The following is a 15,355-nucleotide window of genomic DNA, read 5'->3' on the forward strand; positions in this document are numbered from 1 at the left end:
GAGCCATGGGTTCTGCCTGTTTCTGTCTCCTGAGGTCTGGGGCTACAGGCAAGCGTACCACACCGGCTTTCAGAGTGTGGGATCCGAGCTGCCCACTTCTCAATGATCTTTACAGGGCTGGCTGGCAGGCTGCCTTTGTTTGCTCGCTGGAGCTCAGCTCTCCCTACTGTTGGTCACACAGGCGAACCCATGCGGTTCACTTGTTTTATTATTATTATTATTTGGTGATTTTTTTTTATTTTTTTTTAATTTGGTGATTTTTTTAAGACAGGGTTTCTCTGTGTAGTCCGGGCTGTTCTGGAACTCCTTTTGTAGATCAGGCTGGCCTTGAACTCACAGAGATCCCCCTGCCTCTGACTCCTGAGTGCCAGGATTAATGGCATGTGCCCCCATGCCTGGCCTTATTTTATTTGATTTTCAGTCAAAGTCTCAAATAGCCCAGGTTGGCCCTAAGTTCCCTTTGTAGCTGAGGGTAGCCTTGAACTCTTGAACCTTTGGCCTCAGCTCCTCAGCACTAGGATGACCAGATAGCACCACCACCCCAGCTACAAGATGAAAATTTAATTAAATTTATATTCACATGGAGCTTTCCCCCAGAGAGCAAAATCCAAAGAAATCTACCATAGCAAGATGCCTTTATACTTTTTAGACAAAGAGGGGTGAATCTGAGAGCAAGGGCAAAGCGTGGTGACTGTAGACAGTGCGGTGGAAACACGTGCAGGGAATTTAGTGAGGCCAGGTTCGCTTGTAGATCCCTGGTGCCTGGTTGTGAGCTGAGAACAAACTGTCTCTGGTAAAGGAGGATTTATGCTCTGCCTTGAGGCAGACAGATGACAAGGACAATGCGGAAGGTCCCTTTGCATTCGAACCTTCCAGTGTTTAAGGGAGAAATATTACCATTTCCTCCGGGCCAAGCAGGAGCCCGTGAAGTAATCGGAAATGAGCAGTCACAGGAAATTGCCACCACTGAGGCTGGAGGAACAAAGAGAAGACATGTCACAAGGGGCTGGAGAGGAAGTGTGTGGAGGCCCCAACACAGAGAAACAGGGAGGATCGCCGTGGCCTCTCACTTCCTCCCTCCTCCTCCTCCTCCTCTGTTTCCCAGGGGAGGAGGTAAGCGGTAGCCTGAGATGCAGGAGCTGGTGTTAAGAGGTGCTGAGGAACAGGTACTCAGGTGGACGCAGCCCAGAGGGGTCCAGCACCATTCCCTAATGAACCAGCAGTCTGGCCCCATCCATTGTCCCACACCAGGTCCCTGATTGACAGCAGTCTGGCCCCATCTGCTGACCCTCACCAGGTCCCTGATTGATTGACAACAGTCTGGCCCCATCTGTTGTCCCACACCAGGTCCCTGATTCACATCCTATGTCCTCTCCCTTTAGAATTAAATCACGTTTGCAATCCCAGTCTGCGGTTGCCTGTGGCCACAAAGCAGTTTATATCCCCTCCTGAAGTAACAACTTGAGACCTGCTATTATTTTCCTCTAATTTAAAAAAGGTTTCATCTTTATCTTTAAAAGATCTTATTTGTGTTTATGTGTATGAGTGCTTTGCCTGTATGTAAGTCCACCGCATGTGTGCAGTATACACAGAGGTCAGAAGTAGGCATCTAATCTCTTGAAATTGTGGGCTCTGGTCCTCTGAAAGAACCAGTAAGTTCTCTTAGCCACTGAGCCATTTTTTTTGAGACCATCTATCATGTAATCCAGGCTGGTCACAACCTTGAGATGTAGCCAAAGAGGGCAATGAAAAGAATTCTGATTCTCCTGCATCCACCTCCTGAGCACTGGGTTGGCCAACATTTATGACCACACTCATTCCGTGCACCAAACCACCCCGAGGTTCAAAAGGCTTTTCACAGTCGCCTCTTGGTTTGGAGTTGAATGCCAGCAGCACCGTGCTGAGGCTCCAGGTGGCTCATTCACATGTCTAAGTACCCATGGCCACTTCAGCATGGGGGGGACTGCGTGACAACTGCCCCTCCCGAGCAGACGTCCCCAAAGATCCAGGCAGTGGTGCTGCAGCCCTTTCTGAATAGCCTCCGACATCACGTGGTGTCAATCCCATGGTGTCACTCTGCTTCCTTCTGAGGGACAGCTGTGAACTCACCAGGATGACGCTTCCTAAGTCTATCATTGGAAGAAAGGGATTTTGGTTTATTGATACAAATTTAATTTTGTTTTACTATTTATGTGTTTCTGCTCTTGTTTGGGGTATTGTGTTTATGCAACTCATTTAAAAATATAATGTATAATTTAAAAATATAAGTTAGTAGTTAGTCATCTATAATAAGCAAACGTAGTCATAGTAGGTATGTTTCCAAGGTTAAACAGTTGTATTTAGATAGATAGGTGGTCTTCATACACTTCAAAGACTACAGAATATGGCATTTACAAAGTCTAAGAATCTAAGACTTTTGCCAAGACAAAGCAGGAGAATCCCTCAAAATTTCCTGCTTCTCAGAAAAGTCTGTCAGATATATTAGACCTGTAGGCCAAAGATGGATGTCCCAATGTTACAGAGGAACTTAAAAGATAAAATCTTTTTCTCTTTCTTTCTTTCTTTCTTTCTTTCTTTTTTTTTTGTTTTTGTTTTTGTTTTCTTGAGACAAGGTTTCTCTGTAGCTTTGGACCCTGTCCTGGAACTAGCTCTTGTATACCAGGCTGTCCTTGAACTCACAGATATCCACCTGTCTCTGCCTCCTGAGTGCTGAAATTAAAAGCATGTACCACCACTGCCCAGTTTCAAATCTTTTTTAATTAGACAAAAGAAGGAAATGTGGAATCATCTTTCTGTACACTGTGAAGATATGTCTTTGCCAAGGTGCCTTCTGATTGGTTTGATAAAAGAGCTGCCTGGCCCATAGCTAGGCAGGAGGTATAGGCAGGACAGCAAGACACAGAGGATGCTGGGAAGAAGAAGGGCAGAGTCTTGAGAGTCAGAAGCTGGATGTGGAAGAAGCAACCAAGGAAGTTCATAGATGAGGTAAACAACCCTTGGGGCAGCACACAAGTTAATAGAAATGGGTTAATTTAGGTTGAAAGAGCTTGCTGAAGACAAGCCTAAGCTTTTAGTTGAACATTTATTATTAACCTTAAGTCTCTTGTGGTTATTTGGGATTGACGGCTGGGACACAGAAAAACTCCACCTATTGGGATCAAATCCAGGGCCTTATACATGATAAGCAAGTGTTTTCACCAGACTCACACCCCAGCCTCTCACTGGGGGATTCTAGACAGGGACTCTACCACTGAGCCACACCCCAGCTCCTCACTGGGGGATTCTAGGCAGGGGCTCTACCACTGAACCACACCCTCAGTCCCATTCTCAGAGTTTTGATGACTGTTTACTAATTTTAAGGCTATAATCCCCAGCTCTGTTCCCATTCTATTATACTTTCTCACACTGTATAAGTGGTCTCTGTTCATATATTTTGTCTATGTCTTCCTTTTTAAAAATGCTGTCATTTTTAACTGGGCTCACCTTTAATCCCAGCAATTGGGAGGCAGAGGCAGGTGGATTCTGAGTTTGAGGCCAATCTGGCCTACAGAGCTAGTTCCAGGACAGGCTCCAAAGCTACAGAGAAACCCTGTCTCGAAAAACAAAACAAAAAATGTTATTATTTTTAATTTCTATGAGTGTCTAGCCTGCATGTGTGTCTGTGCACATACATGTGCTTGCTACCTATGGAGACCAAAAGAGGGCATTAAGTCCATTGGAACTGGAGTCACAGGAGTTGTGAGCCACCTTGTATGTGCTGGGAGCCGAATCTGGTCCTCTGCAACAATAGCAAACGTTATGAGCCATCTCTTGAGCCTTCCATATGTGTCTTCCGTTGACGACTGTTCTCATTGTTAGAGCCGAGCTGAGGGCTGGGAAGGGTTGGTTGGTCAAGGGCTTGCTTGCACCTGGGGCTTCATGCATGCTGGGCACACCTCCAGGCCCCTAAAGAACATGGCTGCTGCTTTCTTTTTAATATTTAAATTTGGGGCAAACAACTTTACCCACTGAACCATCTCACCGACCCATGGATGTTTTAGTGTTTGGGTCTGTGTCAAAGGTCATCCAACACAGGGTGAGCCAACGGTTTCATTTTCATCTACTTCACAGAGGACGGAGATGACTGTGTTTCTTGACATGAATGATCATCACCCAGATCAGGGCTAAGATGCTATAGTCCTCTGTTTACTTGCTGAGCCATCCATTCGTTCATCTGTCCATCCCTCCACTCCTTTCACCAGACATGTATCTGGATTCTATCAGCCACGGAGTCTCTCAGTGCTGTGCCCACACACAGGCGATGAGATAGTAAAATTGTGGCGCTCAGCTAGACACGTGGGCAACATACCAAGACTTCATTGAGGGGTTGGAGAGATGGCCTATTGGCTAAGAGAACTGTTTGCCTTTGGAGAAGACCCAGGTTCAGTTCTCAGCACCCGTTTGGCTGTTTGCAATTGTCTAGCTCCAGTTCCAGCGGCTCTGATGCCCTCTCCTGGCCTCTTTGAGCACTGCACACATACGGTACGCTTACATACATACTCAGACACATACCATAAAAATACATAAATTTAAAAAGCAAAAGTACCTCATCTTAAACGAGATGGAGCTGACATAATTTAAAGTGCAGCCTTAGCGTGGGAATAGCCAGCCAGTCTGGATAATATCACACAGCAGAATGCAATGCCATACCAGCTGGATTTATGCCTGAGCCGATTGGAAGAACAATATCAATTTGGAGCTTCATCTTAACGTGATAAATGAAAATAAATTCCAAATGGACTTGGGTAAAATGTGGGCTTACTATTGTACAATAAAAGTGTAGGAGACGAGATGAATATTTAATAACCTCTGGGTACAGAAAGACTCTCTGTGCTGCAAAGTACAAGAATGAATTGCTAGGGAAAAGACAGATGTGTTGAATTTTGTAGAGCTGATGTCTGTATGTCCAAAAGGAACATGATTAACAAGATAAAGTCAAAATAATAATAAAATAAAGATTTGCAACAAGATTGGAAAAATGGTTAACACCCTAAAGGTAACAAGGATATTAATAAATTGCGGTGAAATTAATTAAATCCACTAACCCAAAAGAAAAGTGGGCAAATGTAGGGGAAGAGAATCCACAAGAGAAATATAAATAATTTCCCCAAGCGCAGTAGTGCCTGCTTTGACAGCACATAGACCAGTGGTTCTCAACCTGTGGGTCACGACCTCCTTGGCGATCAAATGACCCTTTCACGGGGGTCACATATCAGGTAACCTGTATGTCATATATTTACATTATGATCCATAACACTAGCAGACTTACGGTTATGAAGTGGCAATGAACTAATTTTATGGTTTGGGAGTCACCACAGCATGAGGAACTAAAATACAGGGTCGCAGCCTCAGGAAGGCTGAGAAGCACTGACGTGGACTAAAGAAAGTTCAAAGCCAAGTTTACCCCAGTGATGTTTGAGTGACGGTCGCACAGACACTGAGGCCATCTTTGTGAGCCACTGGCGATGTGGCTCCCACAGCCCAGAGATGCTTGGGAGCGGGGATAGGGTGGGGTGGGGTCCTGCTCCTGGGCCTGGGGTGTGAACAGAGTAGGCTGTTCCGGGGAAGAATCAAGGAATCTGACGACAGAGACTGAAAACGTATGCATTTGTCGCTCGATTGTGTTTCCTGGAAGCCGGTCTCTGGCGGCAATCCCCACATAGGGAGAAACCTCGCTCCAAGGATGTTCATGGTATCATTTCAAAACAATATTTAAAAGACAACCTTGTAGGCAGAACAGAACCCAGGGAATGTTTCCACATATATTATACAGTATATATTATAAAGGCCTGAGCACTTCAGCAGTGGCCGTTTCCGTGAGAGAGAGGCAAGAATCCTGCGGCTGCTCAGTCCATGGAGCCAGCGGCTTTAGCAGTCCCAATCCAGAACTGAAGGCTTGGAGCTCCTGGGGCGCCACTGGCTCTGAGTCTGGGTTGGAAGCAGATGCACCTGGAGTCTGATGGCAGCAACAGCAACAGGTTTAGGAAAAAGGAAGAGGAGGGGAGCAGGGGCACATCGCTTCTTTTTAGAACCTCTTTCTAGCGGATTGCCTGCTGCTGTGTGCTCTTGACCACAGGGACAGTCCTCCTCCTTGTCCTGCCTTGTTTTCTGCTGCTGAGAGAGACACCAACACCAACAGCAAGCAAAGGAGGAACAGGTTATCTGGCTTACACATCCTGATCCCTGTACAGGGAAAGTCAAGGCAGGAACCATGGAGGGAAGTTGCATCCTGACTTGTTCTTGGCTCACATTCGGCTGCCTTTCTTAGATAACCAGGACCTCCGGCCCAAGGGTGGTGCCACCCATAGTTGCTTGGCCCTTCCCTCATCAATCACTAATCAAGAAAATGTCCCACAGGCTTGCCTACGGTCAATCTGATGGAAGCAGTTCCTCAGGTAAGATTCTCTATTCCTGGGTGTCCCCATACACTCACAGACACACCCAAAGGTATCCCCCCTAGGTCACCCCAAATGTCAGGGAGCTGAAAATCCAGACCATTACAGACTAGTAATAGGCGCTCATCTTACCAGCCTTCGACGAGAGAAAAGAATGCTTTGGTAAGCAGAACATCACCACAGCTGGCTCTAGTGAGGTTTAAAGAGCTGTCTGTGGCAGAGACTTTCGTTTACACTCGAGAGTCCGTGATGATTGTATAGACATTGTGTTTCTGGTTTTCCTTGATCAGGAAGACAATCAGTTGGCAGTTACAGGCAAGTGTCATGCCTACTCCGATTCCAAGGAAGTAGACTCTGCCCTTTACTCGGTGGTAGTGTTCTCTGTGATGGCACAAGGTGAGGAGGCAGGGAAGAGGAAGAAACTGAAGCCACTGTTGCTCGGGCAACCAGAGCCAGGAGCATATAAGGTAAAGTAAGCAAGTAGCCATTGGTTTGTGTGTGTGTGTTTCTCTTCCTATGTGTGTTTCTCTTTCTCTGTGTGTGTGTGCGCGAGTGCGTGCATGCGTGTGTGTGTGTGTGTGTGTGTGTGTGTGTGCATGTTTGTGTGTGTAGTGCCTGCAGAGACAAGAGGAGAGCATCAGGTCCCGTCCCCCATCCAGAGATGACATTACAGGCTGTTGTGAGTCACCCAACACAATGCCAGTGCTGGTGACGGAACTCTGGAAGAGCGGCAAGCTCTCGAAACCACTGAGCCATTTCTCTAGCCCCATGAGTGACTATCGCTAATCGCTAATCGGAGTTACTTAATCTACTCTTTAGTCCTGCCATGGGGCAGATCAGTCAGTAAGGGAGTCTGCTCCTTAGAAAGGGTAAGAACTCAGGCTCATTCCCATTCCCTTCCCTGCTTCTCTTTTTGTCCACTCAATGGGTGTTAAAGAGTTGAGGGTCCTTGTGGGGGAAGGGCCAGGCCTTGGTGGTCCAAGCTGTGCATAGTCTCACATGCTATTGGGCAAGAAGCCATGTGTCCATGAGATCTCTAGGGAGGGTAGTGTCATGGTATGTCTATGGCTCTGACAAACACCATGACCAAAGGCAGCCTGTGTGAGGAAGACATCAATTCATCTTATAGCCCCTGGGTCATGCTCCCACATGGAGGGAAGAATGACAGGAACTCAAGGCAGGAACCTGGAGGCAGGAACTGAAGCAGAGGCCATGGAGGAAGGCTGCTTACTGGCTGGCTCCCCATGGCTTTCTCAGCCTGCTTTGTCATACACCCGGGACCACCTGCCCAGAGACTGCATCATCCACACGCCAATTAATAATCAAGAAAATCCTCCACAGGCTTGCTCACAGGCCAGACTGCTGGGACATCTGAGGTTTTCTCAGACGACTCAACCATGAGTCAGGTTGATTTAAAAAAAAAAAAAAAAGACAGAAACAGATGGGAAATGTAGTCCAGGTAGATGTGTGTGTGTGCGTGCGTGCGTGTGTGTGTAAGGAGACAGATGGGAAATGTAGTCCGTGTGTGTGTGTGTGTGTGTGTGTGTGTAAGGAGACAGATGGGAAATGTAGTCCAGGTGTGTGTGTGTGTGTGTGTGTGTGTGTGTGTGAAGGAGACAGATGGGAAATGTAGTCCAGGTGTGTGTGTGTGTGTGAAGGAGACAGATGGGAAATGTAGTCCAGGTGCATTGGAAGGAATGGGAGAATGAGTTCTTTCTCTCTTGGCCCTTATTTTGGAACACACTGCTGAAAACCAAGAAGAGAGGTGTTGTTTATACACTGGATTTTCCTTCTTTCTTTCCTTTCTTCTCTTTTCCTTTATCTCCTCTATTCCCTCCTTCTTTCTCCCTCCCTTCCTCCCTTTTTTTCTTGACAGGTTTCCTGTTGCCCAGGCTAGCCTTGAACTGCCCACACTAAGGAGAATGACCTTGAATTTCTGATCTTCCTGCCTCTGCCTCAGGAGTGCTGGGACTCTAGGCTTGTACCACCACAGCCCATTTCTGTGGTGCGTGCTGGTCAAGCACTCTACCAGCTGAGCCGCAGCCAGCCCTAGGAGTACATTCTGAGAGGAGAGCTCATTCAATATATTGGAAAACAGTTGTGTTTTATCATAGTCACAGTTAATCTTTCAGTGCCTGATTTAAACCTTATTACAGATTTCTATGTGTGGGGAAGGTCATGGTATCTATAGGGTTCATGGATGGCTCAGTGGCACTTGTTGCCGAGCCAGAAGACCAGAGTTGAGTCCCTAGAGACCACATGGCGGAAGGAAAAAAGTGCCTCTCTCAGGTTTTCCTCTGACCTCCACACAAGTCACACACACACAAGCTGGGGTGGGGGGGGGAATGGAGGGGGGATAAACTGTAGAGTTTATTGTCCCAGGTTCCAGGCATCGCCTGAGGTTTTGGAAAGCTGCACGGCCAATAGTGGAGGCGTCTGCTTCCCTCTTTGGACCCCCCCACATCCCAAGGTGAGTGCCCTGGCCTGTCTTGTGTAGGATGGCTCCCACCACGTATGCATTGCAGGCAGTAGGAATTGGGTCAAGAAAATAGGCCCGGTTCTTGCTAAACACAGATGAATTGAGAAATGAAATCTTAGCCTTAATGTATGCTGCCCCGAGGACTGAACGGTTGCCTCTCCTGTTACTCTGCAGGACAAAGGACCAATGGATAGCAGAGAGGTCAGCTCACAGGGGAGCAGCCAAAGGGGAGCAAGCTGGACTTCTAGGTTAATACAGTTTGTCTGAGTGATGCTGGGCACGGCAGTGCACACCTGGCACACACAAGGGAGACTAGGGATGGACAGTGAAGCCATTTTGGGCTCTATACAATGAGAGGTCACCTCCAAAAACAAAACCAAACAACCAAAGTGCAGAGAAATTTAATCAAACATTAAGGCATATAGTCCCTGCCTGGCAGGAGACTTCTTTCTTTGTATGTTGGTGTATTTTTCAAATAATGGGCACACATTTTTAGGTCCTTGAATCTTCACTCACTGTGGCAAAAGCAGGGGAGAGTAAATATACAGATTTTATAATATTTCTATAAATATGATTTATATAGTTATAATATAAATTAAATATAAAAAATTTTAGCCAGGTGTGATAGTGCATGCTTTAATCCCAGCACTGGAAAGACAGAGGCAGAAGGATCTCTGTTAGTTTGAGGTCAGCCAGGGCTACAGAGTGAGTTCCAGGCCAGGGCTACAGAGTGAGACCCTGTCTCTAAATACTCAGACGTCTGACTCTACATGAAGAGGTCATCAATGTATTCTAGAAAATTCTCTGTTTGTTTGTTTGAGACAGGGGCTTCTTTTTTAAATAATTTATTTTTATTTTATGAGCACTGATTGGTGTTTTGCTATGTTTGTGTGAGGGTATCAGATCCTCTGGAACTGGAGTTACAGACAGTTGTGAGCTGCAACATGGTTGCTGGGAATGGAACCCAGGTCCTCTGGAGGAGCAGCCAGTGCTCTTAAACATTGAGTCATCTCTCCAGCCCCAAGAGACAAGGTCTTTCTATGTAGCTCTGGCTGTCCTGGAACCCACTTTGTAGACCTGACTAGTCTCTAACTCATGAGATCCACCTGCCTCTGCCTTGTGCATGCTAAAGGAGCACTTGGGTTTAAGGAGAGTGCCACCATGCCCAGCTGGAAAATTCTTTTTTTTTCCTGGTCTGGTTTTTGTTTATTTGTTAGGCTGGTTGGTTGGTTGGTTGGTTGGCTGTGTAGTCTTGGCTGTCCTGGAACTCACTATCTGCCTCTTCCTCCCCAGTGCTAGGATCAAGGTGTGCAACCACCATACTGGGCTTTTTTTTTTTTTTAAGTCAGGGTGTTGATGTGTAAGTCAGGCTTGCTTTGGATCATGGATTCTTCCTGCCTCAGTCTCCTGGTTGCTAGGATTGCAAACATTTGCTACCACATCTGGTTCTAATGGCCGTCAGATAGCTACTGAAGTCCAGATGTGAGCTCTTTCTCTTTCCTTAAGCTTTGATGTGGGAGTGTCATATATCAATCTGTTGATTTCATTGGTTAAGTTATAATAAACCAACTGCTTGGCCTCATAGCTTAGAACATAGATGGGAGGAGTAAACAGAATAGAATTCTGGGTGGAAGAGGAAGTGAGGTCAGACTCTGCGCTGCTTCCAGAGGGACCGGACAGCCGCCATGCTCTGCTCTCCCAGGCAGCTGCAACCCACGATGGACTTAGGCTAGAATCTTCCAGGTAAGCGCACCTTGGGGTGCTTACACACATCATTAGAAATGGGCTAGTCCAGGTGCGAGAATTAGCCTGTAAGGGCTAGAGTTCATGGGCCAAGCAGTTCTTAAATGAATACAGTTTGTGTGTTGTTATTTCGGGCATGAGCTAGCCAAGCGGCCGGGGTGTTGGGGACGCAGCCCCGCTGCCGCTCCCTATTTCAACAAAGCTTTTTACTCTCAAATGTACTTCCTAAACACCATAGTCTAATTTGAGCTACTTTTAAATTCTCTGGTTGTTTTTTCAGTGCTGGGGATAGAAGCCAGGTCCTTGGGTGTTCCAAGTCAGTGTTCTTCCACGGAGCTCCACCCTTAAGCCCAAATATTGTGTAAATAGGAACCACACTGTGTGAACTTTTTGTATAAAATTTCTTCTTTCATCCAACATTATCTTTGTGAGATAAATCCAGACTGTGGTAAAGAGCTCAAGAGTGTTTATTCTGCTTGCCACAGTGTTACAGGAGGCCACTTATTCGTTTCCTGGCTGCTCAGACTCCTGAAATAATCACACATAAACTTTGTTATTTAAATCACTGCTTGGCCCATTAACTTTAGTTTCTTATTTGCTAACACTTACATCTTAATTTAACCTATAACCATTAATCTGTGCATCACTGTGAGGTCGTGGCCTAGCAGCAAAGTTTCAGCAAGTCTATCTGCAGTTATGGCTCCATGGCGTCTCCCTGACTCTGCCTTCTTCCTCCCAGCATTCTGTTTAGTTTTCCCCACCTGTCTCTGTTCCCCTATAGCTCTGCTATAGGCCCAAAGCAGTTCCTTTATTCATTAACCAGCAAAAGCAACACATAGACAGAAGAACCTCCCACACCAGGCCAGCATAGAAATCATATTTTGTTGTGATCCAGCTGCCCTCATTCCCCTTGACCAACAACAGAACTTCCTTGTGGTCTGTAATTGACAAGGATGTTTGTGTTCTTTCTGGCCAGTGCTTTTCCACAGAAGCAGTCGAGATATAAAAGGCTTTAGCTGGGCAAAATAAAAGTTGCTGTTCTTCTACCTGAAGTTTCCATGTCTCAATCCAGGCACCCCCCACCAGTCTTGGCCTCCAGGCCTCACTGGCGCAGGAATTTTTTTAAATTACATTTATTTATTGTGGGGGTGTTAGCATACGTGTGAGTGCTCATGGGTGTGCAAATGCCCCAACACACATGTGGAAGCCAGAGAACAACTGGAGTTGGTTCTCTTCATCCAAGTCTTGGAATTTGAACCTGGGTTTTCAGAATTAGCAACAAGTGCCTTTATCTCCTGACTTTCACATCCATGCTGTGGCATGTACATGCCTGGGGCACTTACATATATGAACACACAGACACATGCATGTAGAATCTTTGGATGAATCTAGATTCTCCATTTTTTTTTGAGACAGGATCTGTATAGCCCCTGCAACCTGCTTTTTAGCCCAAGCTGGCCCCACAATCAGAGATTCACTTTGCTGGGATTAAAGGCGGGCACCGCTGCACCCAGCTATAAGTTTCCAATGCTAGCTAGTCAACGCATCAAATGATTATATCCAGTATTTAAGGTGGGGGGCTTGATTCAGAAATGTTTGTCTTCCTTAAAGTTAATTTATTCTAAGCTAACCTTATTTTTCCCTTTTCAATTATAGGTCCATAATCTACCCGTAATGAATATATGTATTGGGTACAATATGCCCACACATGTGTGGACGTCAGAGGACAACTTAGAGCAGCTGGTTCTCCCCTCCCACTGGATCCTGGGCTTGAACTCGAGTCCAGCTTGTCAGACTTGGCAGCAACCACCTTTCCCTACTGAGCCATCTCCCAGCCCTAGTGTCATTTGTAACCATTTGCCCAAACTAGCTTAGCTTGTTTCCTGAGAAGACTACAGTTCCCTTCAGTGAGGAGGTTGCATATACATAAAGATATTTCTAGACTTTGCTCTGTTCAGAGTCACCAAAAACCATGTTAATTCCCATAGCTTTATTGTAGGTTCTTTCGTGTGTGTGATGCCTGCACATGTGTGTGTGTTCATGTATGTAAGTACCCCAGGCATGCACACACCACAGCACGTACATGAAAGTCGGATGGTAACATTAGGTGTCAGTCGTTGCCTTCTACCTTAAGCACTAAAACAAAAACATACTCTATTTTTAATGTGTGGGCGTGTGCATGAGAGTGCTGGTGTTGGTGGAGGCCGAAGACGTGGGATCCTTGAGAGCCAGAATTACAGATGGTTGTGAGCCACTGATGTGGGTTCTGGGAACTGAACTCTGGTACTCTACAAGAGCAGTGCATGGACTCAGCCATCTCTCCAGCCCCCTGCTTTCCTGTCTACAAACTTTCGGGGACTCTCCTGTCTCTGTCTTCCACACCTCCACAGGAGAGCTAGAATTATAGAAACACATTACATCATTTGGCTTTACATGGGTTAATGCTTTGGTTTCCTGTATGCTATGAATATGTGTTGTTCTCATTGGTTGATAAATAAAGCTGCTTCGGCCTATGGCAAGGCAGGATAGAGCCAGGTGGGAAATCAGAGCAGATATATAGGTGAAGGGTGGTGTCTGGGAGATACCAGCCAGCCGCCTAGGAAACAAGGCATCTAGAAAATGAGATGATGCCACCACCATGCGGCAATACACAGATTAATAGACATGGGTTAATTTAAATGTAAGAGCTAGCTACTAATAAGCCTGAGTCATTGGTCAAACATTTATAATTAATATTAAGCCTCTGAGTGGTTATTCAGAAACTGGCGGGTGGGAGAGAAACCTCTGCTTACAGGTTAGGGATCTGAACTCTGGCCCTCATGCTTGTATGCCATGCTCTCTGCCCAAGGCACCATCTTCTCAAGCCTCCAAAAGGTCTTGGTATCAGGAGGACTGAGACCCTACCTGTTCTGGAGCATCTTTGCTGTACTTGAGTCTATATTTCTGTGTAAAATATAAGTTCCCAAGAGAAAAAGAACAGAACATTCCATTTGGATCATAAAGATACCAAATACATGGATTGAAACTGACATTAACCCAACAAAATGATATAGCACACTATTTATTTAGTTTTTTTAATTTAAAAAAGCTTTTTTTGTACAGGCTTTTCATCTAGTTTATCAGATTTATAACTAGATATTTGACCATCTATGATGATATAGATGGTTATTTTTCTCTGCTCTTGTCTGGTTATGTGGCCAGTACATAGCAATAAAATTGGTTTTTGTATATCGATTTTTGAAACTCATTAACCTACTTAAACTCTGTTATGAATTTTAAGAAGTTAGTCTACTGAGTCTTGTAAATTCTTCTATAACACAGACTTCATCAACTCTGAATAATGACACTGGACACTTTCACCTTCTTGTCTATTTTTATTTTATGTGTGTGGGGTGTTTTGCCTACATATCTGTCCATGCACCATGTGCATGCAGTGCCTGTGGGAGCCAGAAGAAGGCATTGGACCCCTGGGACTGAAACTACACATGGTTGTGAGCTGACACATGGGTGCTGGGAATCGAACCCAGGTCCTCTGTAAGAGCAGCCAGTGCTCTTAACCATTGAGCCATCTCTTCATCTCCCACTTTCACCTTGCTCTATGGTAACCTCAATGTGTTCAGGATAAAACCAACAAATAGTCTTTCTCATGCCCAGTTGTAACATGAAGGGGGCTGGCTTGTTGGGGTTTCTGTCCTGCCCAATAACCCACAGCCAGCAAGCCCCAAAGAAAATCACACAGAGATCTCTATAAGTTATAAAGCTGATTGGCCCATTAGGTCAGGCTACTTATTAGCTCTTGTAGCTTGTATTAACCCATTATTCTGATCTATGTTAGCCATGTGGCTCAGTACCTTTTTCAGTGGGGCAGATCACATCCTGCTGCTTCAGTGGTCTGGGCAGGAGTGGGAGGAATAAGCTTCCTCCTTCCCAGAATTCTCCTGTTCTATTGCATCATTTCTACTTCCTGTCTGGTTTTCCCACCTATACTTCCTGCCTGGCCAATCAGCATTTATTTAAAACATGATTGACAGAATACAGGCAATTTTCCTGTACCACCCAACCTCAGAAGAAAAGCGTTTAGGATCGAGCTATTAAATGCTTCAATGTTTACACAGTAGTGTAAACTATAGTCCTCAGAATGCTAGTCATCAAATCAAGAGGTTCACAATTCTTCTAATTTTGCTGTTACTGTTTTTGAAACAGGGTCTCAAGTATCTTGGGATGGACTCGAACTCACTAGGTAGCAAGAAAGAATTTATAATGGACCTCCCATTTCTGTCTCTGGACTGCTGGGGTTACATGCATGTGCTGTTATACTCAGTTTTGTGAGGTGCTTGGACCAGACTTAGTACATGCTAGGCCAGCCATCTACGAGTGAGCTACACCCTCAGCCCATTTGCTGAGAATGTTAATCTTAAGTGGATGTTGCATTCACACAATGCCCTCACACTTTGCATCTGCTAATTAGCATATGACTTCCCTCGTTATGCTGATAGGCTACTCGTTTACATTAACTGACTTTCCCATATTGAACCAAGCTTATTTTTTTTTAAAAGTCTTTATTACAGGACTGGAGAGTTGGTTTGGCCATAAAGAACCCACTTACTTCTCCCAGAGGACCCAGGTTCAGTTCATAGCATCTATGTTGGGAGGTGTGGCAGCTCACAGCTGCCTCTATGTCCAGTTCTAGGTGATCTTC

The sequence above is a fragment of the Alexandromys fortis genome, unplaced genomic scaffold, assembly GCF_014885135.2.
Source record: "Alexandromys fortis isolate MF-2015 unplaced genomic scaffold, M_Fortis_MF-2015_v1.1 scaffold_140, whole genome shotgun sequence".
Classification (NCBI taxonomy): Eukaryota; Metazoa; Chordata; class Mammalia; order Rodentia; family Cricetidae; genus Alexandromys; species Alexandromys fortis.